Source organism: Ixodes scapularis, unplaced genomic scaffold (genome assembly GCF_016920785.2).
Source record: "Ixodes scapularis isolate PalLabHiFi unplaced genomic scaffold, ASM1692078v2 PGA_scaffold12__126_contigs__length_90152505, whole genome shotgun sequence".
Classification (NCBI taxonomy): Eukaryota; Metazoa; Arthropoda; class Arachnida; order Ixodida; family Ixodidae; genus Ixodes; species Ixodes scapularis.
The window spans coordinates 57,240,225-57,260,424 of record NW_024609838.1 but is presented as its reverse complement, the minus strand read 5'-3'; positions in this window follow the sequence as shown (position 1 = coordinate 57,260,424).

Here is a 20,200-nt window from a genome sequence, read left to right as displayed (position 1 = left end):
ACCCGCAGCGACGGCATCGGGGAAGGCGTCGTGAGTTTGCCCGGGATTTCTCAACGGCGGCGGATGTTCGTTCCGCGCGATCGTGGTTTTCGCTAAGCATGCTACTGATACCTGGTGCACCCGCGGCGATGGCATCAGAGACGACATCGTGAGTGTGGCCGGGATTTCTTAACGGCGGCGGATGTTCATTCCGCGCGGTCGTGGTTTTCGCTGAGCATGCTACTGACGCCTGGTGCACACGCGGCGACAGCGTCACGGACGACATCGTGAGTGTGCCCGGGATTTCTCAACGGCGGAGGAAGTTCGTTCCGCGCGGTCGTGGTTTTCGCTGAGCATGCTACTGACGCCTGGTGCACCCGCGGCGGCGGTATCAGGGACGACATCGTGAGTGTGGCCAGGATTTCTCAACGGCGGCGGATGTTCGCTCTGCGCGGTCGTGGTTTTCACTTATTATGCTACTGACGCCTGTCGCACCCGCGGCGACGGCATCAAGGACGACATCGTAAGTGTGACCGGGACTTCTCAATGGCGGCGGATGTTCGCGCTGCGCGGTCGTGGTTTTCGCGAAGCATGCTACTGACGCCTGGTGCACCCGCGGCGACGGCATAAGGGACGACATCGTGAGTGAGGTTGGGGATTTCTCAACGGCAGCGGATGTTCGCTCTGCGCGGTCGTGGTTTTCGCTGAGCATGCTACTGACGCCTGGTGCACCCGCGGCGGCGGTATCAGGGACGACATCGTGAGTGTGGCCAGGATTTCTCAACGGCGGCGGATGTTCGCTCTGCGCGGTCGTGGTTTTCACTAAGCATGCTACTGACGCCTGTCGCACCCGCGGCGACGGCATCAAGGACGACATCGTAAGTGTGACCGGGACTTCTCAATGGCGGCGGATGTTGGCGCTGCGCGGTCGTGGTTTTCGCTAAGCATGCTACTGACGCCTGGTGCACCCGCGGCGACGGCATAAGGGACGACATCGTGAGTGAGGTTGGGGATTTCTCAACGGCAGCGGATGTTCGCTCTGCGCGGTCGTGGTTTTCACTAAGCATGCTACTGACGCCTGTCGCACCCGCGGCGACGGCATCGGGGACGACGTCGTGAGTATGCCCGGGATTTCTCAACGGCGGCGAATGTTCGTTCCGCGCGGTCGTGGTTTTCGCTAAGCATACTACTGACACCTGGTGCACCCGCGGCGATGGCATCAGGGACGACATCGTGAGTGTGGCCGGGATTTCTAAACGGCGGCTGATGTTCATTCCGCGCGGTCGTGGTTTTCGCTAAGCATGCTACTGACGCCTGGTGCACACGCGGCGACGGCGTCAGGGACGACATCGTGAGTGTGCCCGGGATTTCTCAACGGCGGCGGATGTTCGTTCCGCGCGGTCGCGGTTTTCGCTGAGCATGCTACTGACGCTTGGTGCACCCGCGGCGACAATATCAGTGACGACATCGTGAGTGTCGCCCGGATTTCTCAACGGCGGCGGATGTTCGTTCTGCGCGCTCGTGGTTTTCGCTAAGCATGCTACTGACGCGTGTTGCACCCGCGGCGACGGCATCAGGGACGACATCGTGAGTGTGGCCGGGATTTCTCAACGGCGGCGGATGTTCGCTCTGCGCGGTCGTGGTTTTCGCTAAGCATGCTAATGACGCCTGGTGCACCTGCGGCGACGGCATAAGGGACGACATCGTGAGTGATGCGGGGATTTCTCAACGGCGGCGGATGTTCACTCTGCGCGGTCGTGGTTTTCGCTAAGCATGCTAATGACGCCTGGTGCACCTGCGGCGACGGCATAAGGGACGACATCGTGAGTGAGGCGGGGATTTCTCAACGGCGGCGGATGTTCGCTCTGCGCGGTCGTGGTTTTCGCTAAGCATGCTACTGACGCCTGGTGCACCTGCGGCGACGGCATAAGGGACGACATCGTGAGTGAGGCGGGGATTTCTCAACGGCGGTGGATGTTCACTCTGCGCGGTCGTGGTTTTCGCTAAGCATGCTAATGACGCCTGGTGCACCTGCGGCGACGGCATAAGGGACGACATCGTGAGTGAGGCGGGGATTTCTCAACGGCGGCGGATGTTCGCTCTGCGCGGTCGTGGTTTTCGCTACGCTTGCTAGTGACGCCTGGTGCACCCGCGGCGACGGCATCAGGGATGACATCGTGAGTGTGCGCGGGATTTCTCAACGGCGGCGGATGTTCTTTCTGCGCGGTCGAGGTTTTCGCTAAGCATGCTACTGACGCCTGGTGCACCCGCGGCGACGGCGTCAGGGACGACATCGTGAGTGTGCCCGGGATTTCTCAACGGCGGCGGATGTTCGTTCCGCGCGGTCGCGGTTTTCGCTGAGCATGCTACTGACGCTTGGTGCACCCGCGGCGACAATATCAGTGACGACATCGTGAGTGTCGCCCGGATTTCTCAACGGCGGCGGATGTTCGTTCTGCGCGGTCGTGGTTTTCGCTAAGCATGCTACTGACGCGTGTTGCACCCGCGGCGACGGCATCAGGGACGACATCGTGAGTGTGGCCGGGATTTCTCAACGGCGGCGGATGTTCGCTCTGCGCGGTCGTGGTTTTCGCTAAGCTTGCTAGTGACGCCTGGTGCACCCGCGGCGACGGCATCAGGGATGACATCGTGAGTGTGCGCGGGATTTCTCAACGGCGGCGGATGTTCGTTCTGCGCGGTCGAGGTTTTCGCTTAGCATGCTACTGACGCCTGGTGCACCCGCGGCGACGGCGTCAGGGACGACATCGTGAGTGTGCCCGGGATTTCTCAACGGCGGCGGATGTTCGTTCCGCGCGGTCGCGGTTTTCGCTGAGCATGGTACTGACGCTTGGTGCACCCACGGCGACGGCATCAAAGACGACATCGTGAGTGTCGCCCGGATTTCTCAACGGCGGCGGATGTTCGTTCTGCGCGGTCGTGGTTTTCGCTAAGCATGCTACTGACGCCTGTTGCACCCGCGGCGACGGCATCAGGGACGACATCGTGAGTGTGGCGGGGATTTCTCAACGGCGGCGGATGTTCGCTCTGCGCGGTCGTGGTTTTCGCTAAGCATGCCACTGACGCCTGGTGCACCCGCGGCGAATGCATCAGGGACGACATCGTGAGTGTGGCCGGGATTTCTCAACGGCGGCGGATGTTCGCTCTGCACGGTCGTGGTTTTCGCTAAGCATGCTACTGACGCCTGGTGCACCCGCGGCGACGGCATCAGGGATGACATCGTGAGTGTGCCCGGGATTTCTCAACGGCGGCGGATGTTCGTTCCGCGCGGTCGCGGTTTTCGCTGAGCATGCTACTGACGCTTGGTGCACCCACGGCGACGGCATCAAAGACGACATCGTGAGTTTGGCCGGGAGTTCTCAACGGCGGCGGATGTTCGCTCTGCGCGGTCGTGGTTTTCGCTAAGCATGCTACTGACGCCTGGTGCACCTGCAGCGACGGCATTAGGGACGACATCGTGAGTGAGGCGGGGATTTCTCAACGGCGGCGGATGTTCGCTCTGCGCGGTCGTGGTTTTCGCTAAGCATGCTAATGACGCCTGGTGCACCTGCGGTGACGGCATAAGGGACGACATCGTGAGTGAGGCGGGGATTTCTCAACGGCGGCGGATGTTCGTTCTGCGCGGTCGTGGTTTTCGCTAAGCATGCTACTGACGCCTGTTGCACCCGCGGCGACGGCATCAGGGACGACATCGTGAGTGTGGCCGGGATTTCTCAACGGCGGCGGATGTTCGCTCTGCGCGGTCGTGGTTTTCGCTAAGCTTGCTAGTGACGCCTGGTGCACCCGCGGCGACGGCATCAGGGATGACATCGTGAGTGTGCGCGGGATTTCTCAACGGCGGCGGATGTTCGTTCTGCGCGGTCGAGGTTTTCGCTTAGCATGCTACTGACGCCTGGTGCACCCGCGGCGACGGCGTCAGGGACGACATAGTGAGTGTGCCCGGGATTTCTCAACGGCGGCGGATGTTCGTTCCGCGCGGTCGCGGTTTTCGCTGAGCATGGTACTGACGCTTGGTGCACCCACGGCGACGGCATCAAAGACGACATCGTGAGTGTCGCCCGGATTTCTCAACGGCGGCGGATGTTCGTTCTGCGCGGTCGTGGTTTTCGCTAAGCATGCTACTGACGCCTGTTGCACCCGCGGCGACGGCATCAGGGACGACATCGTGAGTGTGGCCGGGATTTCTCAACGGCGGCGGATGTTCGCTCTGCGCGGTCGTGGTTTTCGCTAAGCATGCCACTGACGCCTGGTGCACCCGCGGCGAATGCATCAGGGACGACATCGTGAGTGTGGCCGGGATTTCTCAACGGCGGCGGATGTTCGCTCTGCACGGTCGTGGTTTTCGCTAAGCATGCTACTGACGCCTGGTGCACCCGCGGCGACGGCATCAGGGATGACATCGTGAGTGTGCCCGGGATTTCTCAACGGCGGCGGATGTTCGTTCCGCGCGGTCGCGGTTTTCGCTGAGCATGCTACTGACGCTTGGTGCACCCACGGCGACGGCATCAAAGACGACATCGTGAGTTTGGCCGGGAGTTCTCAACGGCGGCGGATGTTCGCTCTGCGCGGTCGTGGTTTTCGCTAAGCATGCTACTGACGCCTGGTGCACCTGCAGCGACGGCATTAGGGACGACATCGTGAGTGAGGCGGGGATTTCTCAACGGCGGCGGATGTTCGCTCTGCGCGGTCGTGGTTTTCGCTAAGCATGCTAATGACGCCTGGTGCACCTGCGGTGACGGCATAAGGGACGACATCGTGAGTGAGGCGGGGATTTCTCAACGGCGGCGGATGTTCGTTCTGCGCGGTCGTGGTTTTCGCTAAGCATGCTACTGACGCCTGTTGCACCCGCGGTGACGGCATCAGGGACGACATCGTGAGTGTGGCCGGGATTTCTCAACGGCGGCGGATGTTCGCTCTGCGCGGTCGTGGTTTTCGCTAAGCATGCCACTGACCCCTGGTGCACCCGCGGCGAATGCATCAGGGACGACATCGTGAGTGTGGCCGGGATTTCTCAACGGCGGCGGATGTTCGCTCTGCACGGTCGTGGTTTTCGCTAAGCATGCTACTGACGCCTGGTGCACCCGCGGCGACGGCATCAGGGATGACATCGTGAGTGTGCCCGGGATTTCTCAACGGCGGCGGATGTTCGTTCCGCGCGGTCGCGGTTTTCGCTGAGCATGCTACTGACGCTTGGTGCACCCACGGCGACGGCATCAAAGACGACATCGTGAGTTTGGCCGGGAGTTCTCAACGGCGGCGGATGTTCGCTCTGCGCGGTCGTGGTTTTCGCTAAGCATGCTACTGACGCCTGGTGCACCTGCAGCGACGGCATTAGGGACGACATCGTGAGTGAGGCGGGGATTTCTCAACGGCGGCGGATGTTCGTTCTGCGCGGTCGTGGTTTTCGCTAAGCATGCTACTGACGCCTGTTGCACCCGCGGCGACGGCATCAGGGACGACATCGTGAGTGTGGCCGGGATTTCTCAACGGCGGCGGATGTTCGTTCTGCGCGGTCGTGGTTTTCGCTAAGCATGCTACTGACGCGTGTTGCACCCGCGGCGACGGCATCAGGGACGACATCGTGAGTGTGGCCGGGATTTCTCAACGGCGGCGGATGTTCGCTCTGCGCGGTCGTGGTTTTCGCTAAGCTTGCTAGTGACGCCTGGTGCACCCGCGGCGACGGCATCAGGGATGACATCGTGAGTGTGCGCGGGATTTCTCAACGGCGGCGGATGTTCGTTCTGCGCGGTCGAGGTTTTCGCTTAGCATGCTACTGACGCCTGGTGCACCCGCGGCGACGGCGTCAGGGACGACATCGTGAGTGTGCCCGGGATTTCTCAACGGCGGCGGATGTTCGTTCTGCGCGGTCGCGGTTTTCGCTGAGCATGGTACTGACGCTTGGTGCACCCGCGGCGACGGTATCACTGACGACATCGTGAGTGTCGCCCGGATTTCTCAACGGCGGCGGATGTTCGTTCTGCGCGGTCGTGGTTTTCGCTAAGCATGCTACTGACGCCTGTTGCACCCGCGGCGACGGCATCAGGGACGACATCGTGAGTGTGGCCGAGATTTCTCAACGGCGGCGGATGTTCGCTCTGCGCGGTCGTGGTTTTCGCTAAGCATGCCACTGACGCCTGGTGCACCCGCGGCGAATGCATCAGGGACGACATCGTGAGTGTGGCCGGGATTTCTCAACGGCGGCGGATGTTCGCTCTGCACGGTCGTGGTTTTCGCTAAGCATGCTACTGACGCCTGGTGCACCCGCGGCGACGGCATCAAGGACGACATCGTGAGTGTGCCCGGGATTTCTCAACGGCGGCGGATGTTCGTTCCGCGCGGTCGCGGTTTTCGCTGAGCATGCTACTGACGCTTGGTGCACCCACGGCGACGGCATCAAAGACGACGTCGTGAGTTTGGCCGGGAGTTCTCAACGGCGGCGGATGTTCGCTCTGCGCGGTCGTGGTTTTCGCTAAGCATGCTACTGACGCCTGGTGCACCTGCAGCGACGGCATTAGGGACGACATCGTGAGTGAGGCGGGGATTTCTCAACGGCGGCGGATGTTCGCTCTGCGCGGTCGTGGTTTTCGCTAAGCATGCTAATGACGCCTGGTGCACCTGCGGTGACGGCATAAGGGACGACATCGTGAGTGAGGCGGGGATTTCTCAACGGCGGCGGATGTTCACTCTGCGTGGTCGTGGTTTTCGCTAAGCATGCTAATGACGCCTGGTGCACCTGCGGCGACGGCATAAGGGACGACATCGTGAGTGAGGCGGGGATTTCTCAACGGCGGCGGATGTTCGCTCTGCGCGGTCGTGGTTTTCGCTAAGCATGCTACTGACGCCTGGTGCACCTGCGGCGACGGCATAAGGGACGACATCGTGAGTGAGGCGGGGATTTCTCAACGGCGGCGGATGTTCACTCTGCGCGGTCGTGGTTTTCGCTAAGCATGCTAATGACGCCTGGTGCACCTGCGGCGACGGCATAAGGGACGACATCGTGAGTGAGGCGGGGATTTCTCAACAGCGGCGGATGTTCGCTCTGCGCGGTCGTGGTTTTCGCTACGCTTGCTAGTGACGCCTGGTGCACCCGCGGCGACGGCATCAGGGATGACATCGTGAGTGTGCGCGGGATTTCTCAACGGCGGCGGATGTTCGTTCTGCGCGGTCGAGGTTTTCGCTAAGCATGCTACTGACGCCTGGTGCACCCGCGGCGACGGCGTCAGGGACGACATCGTGAGTGTGCCCGGGATTTCTCAACGGCGGCGAATGTTCGTTCCGCGCGGTCGTGGTTTTCGCTGAGCATGCTACTGACGCTTGGTGCACCCGCGGCGACAATATCAGTGACAACATCGTGAGTGTCGCCCGGATTTCTCAACGGCGGCGGATGTTCGTTCTGCGCGGTCGTGGTTTTCGCTAAGCATGCTACTGACGCCTGTTGCACCCGCGGCGACGGCATCAGGGACGACATCGTGAGTGTGGCCGGGATTTCTCAACGGCGGCGGATGTTCGCTCTGCGCGGTCGTGGTTTTCGCTAAGCTTGCTAGTGACGCCTGGTGCACCCGCGGCGACGGCATCAGGGATGACATCGTGAGTGTGCGCGGGATTTCTCAACGGCGGCGGATGTTCGTTCTGCGCGGTCGAGGTTTTCGCTTAGCATGCTACTGACGCCTGGTGCACCCGCGGCGATGGCGTCAGGGACGACATCGTGAGTGTGCCCGGGATTTCTCAACGGCGGCGGATGTTCGTTCCGCGCGGTCGCGGTTTTCGCTGAGCATGCTACTGACGCTTGGTGCACCCGCGGCGACGGTATCAGTGACGACATCGTGAGTGTCGCCCGGATTTCTCAACGGCGGCGGATGTTCGTTCTGCGCGGTCGTGGTTTTAGCTAAGCATGCTACTGACGCCTGTTGCACCCGCGGCGACGGCATCAGGGACGACTTCGTGAGTGTGGCCGGGATTTCTCAACGGCGGCGGATGTTCGCTCTGCGCGGTCGTGGTTTTCGCTAAGCATGCTACTGACGCCTGGTGCACCCGCGGCGAATGCATCAGGGACGACATCGTGAGTGTGGCCGCGATTTCTCAACGGCGGCGGATGTTCGCTCTGCACGGTCGTGGTTTTCGCTAAGCATGCTACTGACGCCTGGTGCACCCGCGGCGACGGCATCAAGGACGACATCGTGAGTGTGGCCGGGACTTCTCAACGGCTGCGGATGTTCGCTCTGCGCGGTCGTGGTTTTGGCTAAGCATGCTACTGACGCCTGGTGCACCTGCGGCGACGGCACAAGGGACGACATCGTGAGTGAGGCGGGGATTTCTCAACGGCGGCGGATGATCGCTCTTGCGCGGTCGTGGTTTTCGCTAAGCATGCTACTGACGCCTGGTGCACCCGCGGCGACGGCATCAGTGACGACATCGTGAGTGTGGCCGGGATTTCTCAACGGTGGCGGATGTTCATTCTGCGCGGTCGTGGTTTTCGCTAAACATGCTACTGACGCCTGGTGCACCCGCGGCGACGGCATCAGGGATGACATCGTGAGTGTGCACGGGATTTCTCAACGGCGGCGGATGTTCGTTCTGCGCGGTCATTGTTTTCGCTAAGCATGCTACTGACGCCGTGTGCACTCGCGGCAACGGCATCAGGGATGACATCGTGAGTGTGCACGGGATTTCTCAACGGCGGCGGATGTTCGTTCTGCGCCGTCGAGGTTTTCGCTAAGCATGCTACTGACGCCTGGTGCACCCGCGGCGACGGCATCAGGGACGACATCGTGAGTGTGGCCGGGATTTCTCAACGGCGGCGGATGTTCGCTCAGCGCGGTCGTGGTTTTCGCTAAGCATCCCAGGCAGCACAAAATTTTGGCCCGACACTGGCCAATGCCTGATTTTTGCTCGGCACCTGCCTGGCCAGCCCGGCCACTGGAAAGCAGCTGGCCAAAGGTCCCCAAAAGATCACTATTAGGTCCCCGGCCACAGAGTCTCAGTTTTTCTATTGGCAACCAATTACCAAATTATGTTCGGGAAGGGCTTGGCCACCAAGTCTTTGTTTCCTCCCTGGTCACCCGCCTCAAAAAGGTGACCAGCACTTATCCGGCCATTGTTCACCGGCATGAACTTGGTCAATGAAGACAAAAAGTGCCCGGTAGAAGGCAGAGTACTGATCACTCTTTTCATCCTTGGCCACCAGTCCTAAAAATATCCTCAGCACCTGTCGGGTCAATGTTGACTGGCAGCAACCTGGTCAACGAAGACAGAAAAGTGTCCGGTAGAGGCCTGGGACTCACTACTCTTTTCATTCCAGGCCACCAGTCCTAAAAACATCCTCAGCACCTGACCGGTCAATGTTGACTGGCAGCAACCTGGTCACCGAAGACAAAAAAGTGTCCGGTAGAAGCCTGGGACTCACTACTCTTTTCATCCCCGGCCACCAGTCCTAAAAACATCCTCAGCATCTCTCTGGTCAATGTTCACTGGCAGCAACCTGGTCAACGAAGACAAAAAATTGTCCGGTAGAGGCCTGGGACTCACTAGTCTTTTCATCCCCCGCCACCAGTCCTAAAAATGTCCTCAGCACCTTTCCGGCCAATGTTGACCGGCAGCAACTTGGTCAAAGTAGACAAAAAAGTGTTCAGTAGAAGCCTGGCTACTGACCACACTTTTTATCCCCGGCCACCAGTCCTAAAAACATCCTCAGCACATGTCCGACCAGTGTTGACTGGCAGTAACTTATTCAATGATGAAAAAAAACTGTCTGGTAGAAGACTGGGTACTGACCGCTCCTTTTATCCCAGGCCACCAATCCGAAAGATGGTCACCCTATTTGGCTTGTTTCAAATTGTTCAACAGAAGAAAAAAAGTGTCCCATAGAACATGGGTATGCGGAGTGCTGCTTTTATTCAGGACCACCAATCCTCTCTGGCATTACATTGCCCAGCAGAGACAAAAGTATACAAGCCACAGGCTTGGTAAGCAATGACTTCCGCTTGTTCTGCAAATATTAAGTCTGTTCAAATGTAGGTGGCTACATGTTTGCCCAGGCCAGGTAAGACTGGGAGAAGGGATTAACACTTGAGGAATCCAGGCCGTGGCGCGTTCCATACTATAAAATTGGCTCAGAAAACTTCATTTGGATAAAAATTATATTTTATTATTTGAACACAAATTATATGTACAAAATGCAAAAACATTAAAAATGACTGTGCCTTTAACAGAGCAGTGAATTCTGGACTTGTTTTAAACAACAAAAATAAACCAGAAGATAAAAAAAAGCTTTCTCTTGTATTCTTTTGCTAATTACAAAATTCTTCATAACAACAGCTTTTCTTTAGTCACAGATTTCTGGCCAAGATAAAACCAGAAAACCTGAAAACAAACACACAATACGCACATGTATTTCATAACCAAAACCTGGTTGGCACTATTGCTATATCAAATATAACAGAAAAGTTCTATCACTTAAAAACAAAATTATATAAGCTACAGTCACAAAATATTGGGTGAAATCACGGTCAGAAGTCGGGTCTCTTTCCACCTGAGGAAACCTCAAGGTGACTGGTAGCAGTAAAGACGTCGTCAAATGGCTACAAAAGAAGCACATTGGGCTAATGGCAGCGCGTGCAGAGCAAGAAACAAACAAACAAAAAAAGAGCTCTCCTAACTAAGCCATGGTTAAAAATATTGGGTGAAAAAATGGAGGAAAACACATATCCGACTCTTCGAGACAACAAAATAACTTTATCGAACGAATCACACTTGATTTCTTATGGGAATAAGCGTTAATTAAAAGATTGATTAGTATACACCCAGATATATCTATTTATTTTAGCCTGAACGGAGGCTTTCATTGCACAGACAAACTTGGTACTGCATAAAATATTCAATACATAAAAAAGTTATTTCGTTTTTTTGTTTGAATCCTAGAGCAGAATTTTTTTATGACGTTACTTTTCGTGTGCATGTGAATTGCAAACAGACAGTTTATGCGAGTCTTGAAGAAACTCCAGCAAAAACCCACGAACAAGCTAATCAAAAAATTAAAATCAAATAAAAACAGCTAGTTTTGAGAGTTTCGGTTCCACTTTAATATCAGACACGTCCATTTACGAAGTTCAAGAGCCATATTTCTCTTTTCAGCACGCAATAAAACGCCTGTTTGTGACATGATTAAAGCAAGACGTGAAACAGCATCGGTACTATACTTTCGATTTTATTACTCACCCATGTCGTCAAACACAACAGCGCTTTCTGCCCAAACAGAACAGTTCGAACAAATGCGATATTTCGTGATCGTAACAAATCAGACGCGAAATTCGTTTTCTTACCTTTTCACTTGGGTCCTAGAATCTAAAAGAGCCTTTTGACAGTCGCGTTTGCACTTGTATCCGCGAGCATATCGGGATCGCCGTGGTAGGCCAACGTTGTCACAATCACGAGACCTCCACTCGTCGTCGAAAACACGCCGCTAGCTTTGTGAGGGGAACGAACGGCACAATCGTACTATACAGAGTGCGACGGCTTTGTCCCAATCACGATATCTCTACACGTCGTCGAAAACGCACCGCTTGCTTCTTCCACGGCACGATCGAGCACCAGTTGCACAATCCTGCGCGCCTTCCTTCAACTACGTCCGACAGGCATAGCGTAGTCTCGCTTTGCCCAGCTCGAACACTCACCGCGACGCCGCGCAGTTGACGATGCGATGCAGTTCTCATACACGCTCTCCCGTGCACGAAAAACACAAAACAATCACATGCCGATGCCTCGGTTGATTTGTGGGCGTTTAACTTCGTTGAATGTCTCACGTGTACACAGTTTTCCACTGACCCGTCACATAGGGTTACGTAACTTTGGCTACGGAGGCCAAATAAAACGAGATGCGGTGCTTCTTCTTGGCTCCGTAAGGTCCAGAAACATACACCGATCTATCTTAGGTCCGGTCCAAGGTCAATTGTCCTGTCTTCGACATACCTTTTCCGATTTTCCAACGAGAAAAGCTAAAAAAAAAGGCGCGCTGCTCATCCCTGCTCACCGAGCAAACATACAGATGAAGCAGGTGAACCGGAAGTGATCTCGTCCCAGCAAGTTCCGCCAGTTCCGCCATTACTTGTTTATGCATACCACTGATCTCAATGACAATTGCTGGATCGCGCTTGCCGCTCCCGCAAGTGAAGCCACCGGACGCAACCTCGCTGGGATACGATTTCCCGTTTTGCTAGCCTTTTACTGCGGTTTTCCAGCGTGCTGTAGACACGTTTTCTACTCGTTCGTCGTCATTCGCCGAGGAAGTTTTTTGAGACTCTGTGTATTGTTGAGACTTGCCGTTGTGAACACGTGGAAAATTTTACGAAAGTGCAGTGTCGCAGGAAAAAGCCACAACGCGTCGAAAGGAAGGGCTGGCGGCGTGTTCAAAGCTTCCTTGGCACGCCGAAGTGCCGTGTCTCTGTGCCTTCGCGCGCTTGGATACCGACCAAGAACCGACGCCGTGTGAATGTGTTTAGCGAGTGCAATGTGCGTGCAAGCCGCATCAAAAGGTACAACTCGTCGAAAACGTGTCGCCGGTGTCGCGGCGTGATCAAAGCTTCCTTGGCACGCCAAGTGATGCATCTTTGTGCCTTCGCACGCTTGGATACCGGTCAAGAATTGACGCCGCGCCAAAGTTCTGAACGTGTGTCGCGCGTAGATGCCTTTACATCATTTATATATATCAGCCACGGAGTTCTGGATCGTCCAGCTGTTCCGGTGAGTTGCTATCAATAAAAGGTGGAGATCTGTACGTGTTCTTATGCACTATATTAACCATGGCTATGTCCCAAATCTATTCTAATAGATTCCGTGGGAGCATGAATAGGGCAACGTTGTGGGGCCAGGGGGGTTTTCGAAAGCAAAAGTACAAGACGGCGAGAATGAAAATTTTTGAAGCGCGGCCGATATGGTCGTGTGCAATCTGTTGACCAATTACAATTAGGCAATCCGCGCTCAAGCGTCAAGTGATGAGGAGCTGTTGTGATGAGGAGCTGTGTGCACGGTATTGTGTATATCGTCTAAGGACGAAAAAATGACGTACCTTCCCCCCATCTTCCGTCGTTAGTGGACGCTGGATTAAGCTCGTTCCTAAACCGCGAAGGGAAAAGACGCTGATCCAGAGGCACGAACAGCTACACGCACATTGCACTCGTTAAACACATACACACGGCGTCGGTTCTTGGTCGGTATCCAAGCGTGCGAAGGCACAGAGACACGGCACTTCGGCGTGCCAAGGAAGCTTTGAACACGCCGCCAGCCCTTCCTTTCGACGCGTTGTGCCTTTTTCCTGCGACACTGCACTTTCGTAAAATTGTCCACGTGTTCACAACGGCAAGTCTCAACAATACACAGATTCTTCAAAAAACTTCTTCGGCGAATGACGACGAACGAGTAGAAAACGTGTGTACAGCACGCTGGAAAACCGCCGCAAAGGCTAGCAAAAACGGCAAATCGTATCTCAAGCGAGTGAAGTCCGGTGGCTTCACTTGCGCTGCAGCGAAGAAGCGGGGAAGCGCGATCCAGCAATTGTCATAGAGATCAGTGATGCCTACCTTCCTTGTAATACCCTGTACACCGAATGCGTAAGGTGAACACGAAAACTGGCGACTCTCTTGCATAAAAGAGGAGTGACGGGTGCTTTAATTAAAATATATTCATGTTCGTCCTAATCCCCGAAAATCTTACTAGATTCCCTGCGCGGTGATAGTTGTCCGCCAGGTGGCGCGAACTACCTCCCATTGCAAAAAGTGAACTTATAATTTTATTATTCACCCATCCACTCGATCGTGTCGCGCTGGTGCCGGTGCAATGGCCGGTGTAGCGGTGCAGCTGGCTGATGGTGGACTCATCAGGCCTAGTTCAACTTCAGGCGGTTCAAGGCGTTCAAGGTTCGACGATTTGAGAAGCTTTGTTATCGGTTTGTGCACATTTCAAGCCAGCCAAGATAGCACGCGGCGGCGTCCAGAGACAAGAGGCCATGAATACGCTGAACAAGGAGTATGTCCATATTCTACTCGGTGTTTTTTTTTTGCAAAGTGATTGGAACACAACGGGCATAGGGTTAGTAGTAACGGCTCAGTTGACAAGCTGTGCATTAGCGGTGCTTCGGAAAGGCGGCCCCGTCCGTTCGTGCGAGCGTGATGACACTCGTCGCAGCCCGCTTGGTTCGCAAGGTCGGGGAAGCTCGGGCCACTGGCTTGTCATTGTAAAATCAGGCGGTCGGCGGCATATCAGCGGCACGTCAGCGGCTCTTGTGCACTTTTTAGATTCTGCTGCAGCCACATGATTGTATCATTGTTAATAGGAAGTGGAGATTTTGCCGGTAACCGTCATGACAAACCTACGAAGAAAAACTGTTGCGAACGCCGAACTGGCATGTTGTTTCTTGTATAACACGAACTGTAAGAGTAGAAATCTCCGAGCCGGCAGTAGCTGGAGGAGGAAGAAGAAGCGACCGTGAGTGGAAGCCATTAATTTACCTTCCTGCAATTTAATTCAACAACGGGGGCCCGGGGCTTCCCCGGGTGACCCTGTTTGCCTAATCTTTGCCTCGAGAAGATGGCGCACGCCACGAGTGGGGAGATGAGCTCCGGAGGGAGCGGTTCGACGGCATCTGATGGCCGGGTTTCCAAGAAGACTTTCGAATCTTCAGACTACAGAGTTATTTTACCAAGGCTACCACAAGGCATTCTCGTCCTGAACTCAATATTTATTCATGCTGACATCACCGGAAGGCCATACAAGGCCAGCGATTTCAAGGAAGCCCTATTTTCTATCGTCGACCGGAAGGACGTCGTCGGCTTAGGGCAGTATCAAATGAGCCACGTCTGGATGATCACATTCGGAAACGCTGCTGCAAAGAACAAGCTGAAGGCACAGGAGGAGCTCGTAATCAAAGGGAAGAAATGCATCATCATTGACCCGTGCAAAGAGGAAATCAAGCTGAAGCTTCTATGGGTGCCTATCCCCATGCCGGACTCGGAGGTGAGAAAGGTCCTAGAACCCTTTGGAAAAGTCAAGGAAATGACGAGAGAAAAGTGGAGATTTTCAGGTCTCGAGGACTTAGAATCAACGACGTTAGATGTAACCCTTACTCTGAGACAGGATCTCACAGTAGACAAGATCCCACACATCTTAAACATATACGGGTCGAATGTGCTCGTTGTAATACCAGGAAGGCCACCACTCTGCCTGAGATGCAAAGCGATTGGACACATCCGCCGGCAGTGCCGCACTCCTCTGTGCCATGAGTGCTGGCGGTATGGACATACAAGTGAAGAGTGCGTCGTGACGTATGCCTCCAAGCTCCAAGGAAATGCATCACCGGAGACTGACCACAGCGAGCATCTAATGGATGTGGAGGAAATGTGCAACGAGGAGCTAACACCTTCGCAAGCGACGGACGACCACGCTATCACAGAAGACAACTCTAACAGCGGTACCAAAGACGTGCTAGCGGAGCAAAAGAACAGTGTAGAACAAGACTTGGGACATGAGGCACCACTAGCCGAACCAGAGATTTCTACAAACATAGAAAAGGACCCGCGAAAGCAACTGACGCAAGCCAAACAGCTGGCGGATGATGACAGAACAGATAGGCGACACAGCAAGAAACCCAAGGTTGACGTCACCGAGTCTGCGAAGGAGGAATCTCAGGTCGCAACATTTCCAACAACCTCCAACGACCCACAGAAGCAGCTGGTTCCTAAAGAGCAATGGCTAAAGCCAAAATTCAAAGACCGGAAACCATCTTTCCCGGCTGCCCTAAAACCCGACCCACAAAATGAATAGGAACCGCGTCACCCCCGCCCAGATAAGTCCCTTCACTATTTCTACCTTAAATGTGCGAGGGATAAATTCGAGAAAAAAACAGTACCAACTGTTTCATTTTCTTGAGAAACATGACAGCGACATTGTAGCCCTGCAGGAAACGAAAGTGTCAGAACAGAATACCTTATTTTCGGGATGTAACCTGTGGATGAACACCTATGACGTGGTCCACTGTCCCGCAATCGACTACTCAGCAGGGTGCGCAATTCTGTTCAAGAAGCATATGAATTAGAAATTGTGTAGCGTTCTCGAAGGGACTGACAGCGGGCGCCTAATGGTAGCAGACGTCCTCCTACAAAACCAGCCTTGGCGAATAATTATTGTGTACGCGTACAACGACGTTGCGCAAAGGGAAAGCCTCTTCTGTCAGGCTAGAATTTACGCCGACACTAAGTTTAACGTCATCCTATTAGGAGACTTCAACTGCGTTTTAAACAAAAAGGATAGACTTCCACGAACAAACATTGTAGATCCAAGCGCAGAAGTTTTAAAATCACTGGTACGAGACTGCGACTTGTTAGACTCATCAGCAACATCAAACCAAGCGATCTGCTTTACTCACTTCCAAGGGTCGTCTCATGCACGATTGGATAGAATCTACATCTCCGGAGCAGTCTCCAGTGCAATGAGCAGCTACAACGTGATTCCTGCCTTCTTTTCCGATCATTGTATGGTTCAGGTGACAATAGGCACGAGAACATCTCAGAGAACAAGGAACTCACAGGCCTGGTCCCTTTGGAAAATGAATGAGAGCCTACTTGAAAACGAGGAATTCAAGAAGGGAGTAGAATCAGCTCTTAAAAATATCGAGTGTACCAAACAAGGGTGGGGACAGAAATGGGAAATGTTTAAACAAGAAATAAGGAAGATGAGCATCGAACTGTCATCAATTGTGGCATACCGACAAAAAATGGAAGAAAGGCGACTTAATGAAGACATTCTCTACCTGTATCGCCTTGAATGCCAGGAACCAGGGAAATACAAAGATGACATAAAGAACCTTAGAAAACAAATTGAAGAACATGATAAACTGCACTACGGAGGAGCCGCAGTGAGAACACGTACCTTGCAAGTCATAGAGGGAGAGCAACCGACGAAGAGGTACCTTAATGCAGAGAGAGAATATGTGAAAAAGAAGCGAATTGACACACTACAAGGAGTTGGTCAAATTTCGACTGATGAAAAGGAAATTCGCGAAACATTTGAAGCCTATTACGAAAACATATTTACTTCCAAGCCACTTACCACAACCATGGAAATGCAAGAATCCTTATTATCTGGGCTACCAACACTACCAAAAGAGACGACCGAAAACCTGAACACCCCCATCGATGTAAGCGAAGTTGAATTAAATATAAAAGAGATGAAAAACGGGAAGGCCCCAGGCCCAGATGGTTTACCAGCCAGTTTTTACAAGAAATTAAGCAAGAGACTTACACCTGTACTCTTAAATGTTTTCAAGGAATCGTACTGCAACGAATGTCTACCTCCATCATTTCGGAAGGCACACACAGTGTTAATACCTAAATCCAAGGACTTAGACAAGCTTCAGAGGGTAGAAGGTTATCGACCTATAAGTTTAGTCAATAACGACTACAAAATTTTTGCGCGCGTGCTAGCAGGTCGATTGCAAAGCTTAATATCTTTGATTGTTGGTGACCACCAGACTTGCTCCATCAAGGGAAGGAATATACAAACCAACCTTCACATAGTTCGATCTATAATAGAAATTTGCCAACAAACACACGAAGCCGCGGCAATTTTACAACTCGATCTTGCAAAGGCCTTTGATAAAGTCCAACACTCCTTTCTGTTCTCTCTTCTGAGGCACATACAAGTAGGAGAAAATGTCGAACGTGGGATAAAACTTTGTTATACTGACATATCAACCAAATTAATAGTCAACGGAACTCTTACACGATCAATAGAAGTTCAGCGTTCGGTCAGACAAGGATGCCCCTTGTCACCCCTTCTTTTTGATCTCTACCTTGAACCACTCTGCAGAAGCATCCTGAACGACAACAAAGTTCAAGGCTTTCGTCTCCACAGCTGCGAAGTCAAGCTTCTGGCCTACGCGGACGACGTTGTGCTTGTGTGCTCCAACAAGCCAAGCATAGAAAATGCAATGTCGCGCGTTTCGCATTTTTGTGCCGTGTCTGGTGCGGCAATAAACAACGACAAAAGTTGCGGCTCGTGGTGTGGGGAGTGGGGGACGACTCCACCCCTATTTGTGAACATAAAATGGTCCACCGAGAAACCACAACTATTGGGAGTACCGCTGAAGGCAGTGGACAATCCAAAGGCAATGTGGGACAACGTTGGAAAAAATGTCAAATCAGCTGCACGCATGTGGAACCTCAGATATCTGTCAACCTTTGGTAGAGTTGCCGTTTGCAATATTTTCTTTTTGTCAAAACTAACATACCTTCTGCAGGTTATGCATTGTTCCAGAATAACAGTTAACGGGTTCAACAGGATATTTGCGACATTCATCTGGAGGTCACCGTATGAGCCAATGAGAAGAACAAACTTATTTCGGAAAATTCAAGACGGGGGGCTAGGTCTGGGTCACATCTTTGTGAGGCAACTAATTGCCAGATGGAATTTTTTTAGACACGAACAGCATCCTTTCTTGGAGATGTGCAAAAAGTTCTTTTTGGCAAAATACTTAGTACCACCAGCTGATGATTCACTAACCACAAGTAAAATATCGTTACGAGGATATTATAAAGAAGTAGCAGACACGCTGGAGTTCCTAAGAGCGAGGTTTGACCTAAGCTTTTTAACATCGTGCTTAAAAAGATTACTGGTAAGAAAACTTCTGCTTTCGTTGTTTCCGGACCCAGTGTTTCGCCTGCACCCTTATGACCCTCCAAAAAATTGCAGAACGGATGTTCTAAAAAGAGTCATGAAAATGCAAATTCCTCCCAAGTGCAAGACTTTCTTTTACAGATTTCATTCACGTACCATACCAGTAAAAGAGTGGCTCGACTCCCGCGGCATTGGAGTATATGGAACCACCAACTGTCGTCTTTGCCGAACAACTGAAACGTTCACGCACGCTTTCGTTTTATGTGTAGACGCTGTCTTTTTTTGGGACGTTTTCAAAAGGACACTGAAAAAGGACTTTGAAGTGGTTGAAAAAAATTTTCGGTACTTACATTTTGCCGAAAGCCTGGATACAATCCAAGATGTTTTAGTTGTACTAGGCCTTTATAGCTTATGGAAGACGCGAAAAGTAGATACCGAAGCGGGAGCTGCAAAGCCCTCCTGGGTAAATTTTAAACACATAGCAATTCAAGTTGGCCACAGCATACTCGCATGCCAAGAGAACGATGAATGAAAAGAAATAGTTAAAAACCTCAGTCAGTCGCCAGATATTATATAACAGACAGCTACTCGTGGAGAACATATTACCGTAGCAAGATGTCACCCTTGCAAAGGTCACGCAGGTGTCCTACCACCTTAGTTAATTTACCTATCGCTTGCTTAAAAGTTTTTGCGTCATTGACAAAAATCGTCACCTGTATATATTGTACATAATTTGTTCAAAATTGAACACTGTTGATATTGTGTAAATAAATGTAAATAAATGTTTCCAAAAAAAAAAAAAAAAAAAAGCCGGCAGTAGCTCAGTGAGAGAGTGTCCGCTTCTCACGCAGAAGTTCCAGGTTCGATCCCCAGTGGGTATACTTTTTTTTTTCAAGTTTTTTGCGATATTTGCACGTTTTCTTTTAGACAATTATGGCTGAAAATGAATATATATTTTATTATTTGTTTCCACCGATAATTGATTTTTTTTAATATTTAATGTTTTAGTGATAATGCTTTTTTATAATTGATTTTTTAGTGGTAATTGATAGCTTTTTGCGATATTTACACATTTTCTTTTTTACAGTTATCGCTGAAAATAAATGTATTTTATTTTTTATTTAAACCCATAATTGATTTTTTTTAATAATTAATTTTTTACTGATAATGATTTTTTTTATAATTGATTTTTTACTGGTAATTGATAATATCATATGCGTGAATGACGTTTTAGCGAACAACGCCATTTGAGTGAATAACGGAGGCGTGTCTTAACCCACTCCCCAGCACTGCACTCGCGCCGCTTTTCGGCGGCAGTCTGCAGCTGCTCGTTACAAAAATGTTAGCTTTCGATTGTTTCGATCTCGCCCAGAAGTTCGTTCATTTCTAACTTTCAATGAAAAAACGGTTAAAGTTCGGGCGAACTGGTGTAAGTTATACATGACGATTGAAAACCTGAGTCTGTGGTTGGAAAACGGAAAAAGGTGATGTAGAAAGTATGGTGTGGATCGCGTCTACGACTGGTGTGTTTAGCGTCCTATCC